We start from the raw sequence: 2,186 nt of genomic DNA, 5'->3' as shown, positions 1-2,186 counted from the left end.
CAGTGAGCCGAGATCACACCACTGCACTCCAGCTTGGGCGACAGAGCGAGCCTGTCTCATAAAAAAAAAAAAAAAATCAATCTGCCTTATGTCAGTGACTTTTTGGCGAACTTGTAGCTTGTCACTTACATAAGGATCCTCCAGTTTACACAGTTTTGTAAATGTCAGGCCACCCTGTCCCACTAGACCACCAAAGTCCTGGAAGACAGCTGGGATTTAACTTTTTTTTTTTCTTGAGACAGTCTCGCTCTGTCACTGAGGCTGGAGTGCAATGGCAGGATCTCCACTCACTGCCACCTCCACCTCCCAGGTTTAAGTGATTCTCCTGCTTCAACCTCCCGAGTAGCTAGGACTATAGGTGCCCCCCACCATACCCAACTAATTTTTGTATTTTTAGTAGAGACGAGGTTTTACCATATTGGCCAGGTTGGTCTTGAACTCCTGACCTCAGGTGATTCACCGGCCTCAGCCTCCCAAAGTGCTGGGATTACAGATGTGAGCCACTATGCCCAGCCTGGCTTTTAACTTTTAATTCCTCAGAGAGCCAGGCATGGTGCTTTGCTCAGGAAGCGTTGGTTGAATTAAACCAGAGCACTTCTTGAAAAGGGAAAAGAACAGGAGTTACAGGGAGATGGCGGGAACCCCTCTCTGGAGATGGTTCTTTAAATGAGTGGATTCTGCAGGGCGCTGTTGCTCATACCTGTAATCCCAGCATTTTGGGAGGCCAAAGCAGGAGGATCACCTGAGGCCAGGAGTTCGAGACCAGTCTGGGCAACATAGAGAGACCCTCCCCCCCCACCATCTCCACAACAAATAAAAAATTAGCCAGGTTTGGTGGTGTGGGCCTATAGTCCCAGCTTCCCAGAGGCTGAGGCAAGAGGATACCTTAAGCCCAGGAGACTGAGGCTGCAGTGAGCTGTGATGGTGCCACCGCACTCCAGCCTGGGTAACAGAGTGAGACCCCATCTCAAATAAACAAACAGATAAACAAGTGGATTCTCAGCAAAACTTCTAGCCACTCACCTCATATATCCACAAGACCTTTGAGAATCCACAGTGTCTTGATGCAGTCAGCTTTCTAACAAGCTGGGGCTTCACCTGTTTTCCCACAGATAAAAACGTGCTGGAGGAAGCAGAAAGGGGCTGGCAGGTGGAAAGGTGAGAACTAGCTCATCATCTCAAGACTATGAGGTTGCTCTGGTCTAGAGGGTCCCCCTGCCTGGTAGCCAATGGCCAGGAAGACTCCCACTGCCCCTGGATGCCCAGAGTGGGATGTCAGCTCCATCACTTATCAACTTCTCATCTATAGGGGCATTCTCCCCGAGGCTTCTCAGAAAATAGGGCCCTCCATTTGCTCCCCATGTGCTGAGCACATGATGACAGAACCCCTCCCGACTCAGAGACCCTGGCTCCTCGCTGCCCTGCCATGACCCAGACGGTGGCCTTTGTATATTTTTTTAGACTCACCTTGACTCACCTCAGACCATAGAAACTCTCATCCCAGAGGTCACTGCAATAGTTACTCCACAACAGAGGCTTATCTGGGTAGAGGGAGGCTCCCTACCTATGGCCTAGCAGCCCTGACAGTGCAGATCACATATACCCCATGCCCCAGCACTGCCTGCCATGCATGGGCTTACTTTGCACCCATCCACAGTTACCACCACATTACCTGCTCTCCAAGGTTAGGCGTGGCAGGAGAAGGTTGCTTGGACCAGCAGAAACTATGCAGTCAAGGGCAACTGGAGTCAGCATGGGCTGAGTGGGAGCCCTTGGTGGGGTGGGGAGGAGACTCCAGGTCATACCTCCTGGAGGATGTTTTAATCATTTCCAGCATGGAATGCCGTCAACCTTTGCCACAGATTCATTAGCTCTGAGTTTCTTTTCTCTGTCCCCAGCTACCCCTTACATGTCAATATGGACTTAATGATGGGAAATTCAGGCAAGTTTTTAAACATTTTATTCCCCCTGGCTCTTATCCTCAAAAATGCATGAATTTGGAGGCAGTGGCTCATGCCTGTAATGCCAACACTTTGCAAGGGTGAGGTGGGAAGATCACTTGAAGCCAGGAATTTGAGACCAGCCTGGGCAGCATAGTGAGACCCCGTTTCTACAAAAATAAATAAATAGGCCGGGCGCGGTGGCTCAAGCCTGTAATCCCAGCACTTTGGGAGGCCGAGACGGGC

General features: G+C 50.5%; 1 long non-coding RNA gene across 1 annotated transcript in view; it reads right to left on the bottom strand.

The window, feature by feature from the left end:
- LOC105502980 overlaps positions 1-1,738 on the bottom strand; it is a 27,995-nt gene extending 26,257 nt beyond the window's left edge. Inside the window, exon 1 of the long non-coding RNA XR_001000425.1 lies at positions 1,673-1,738. This is a non-coding gene — a long non-coding RNA (uncharacterized LOC105502980). The remainder of the gene's footprint in view (positions 1-1,672) is intronic.
- Positions 1,739-2,186: the final 448 nt, after the last annotated feature.

The sequence above is a fragment of the Colobus angolensis genome, unplaced genomic scaffold, assembly GCF_000951035.1.
Source record: "Colobus angolensis palliatus isolate OR3802 unplaced genomic scaffold, Cang.pa_1.0 Scaffold83, whole genome shotgun sequence".
Lineage (NCBI taxonomy): Eukaryota > Metazoa > Chordata > Mammalia > Primates > Cercopithecidae > Colobus > Colobus angolensis.
The sequence above is the reverse complement of the archived record's forward strand: the minus strand, read 5'-3'. Positions and strand labels throughout refer to the sequence as shown.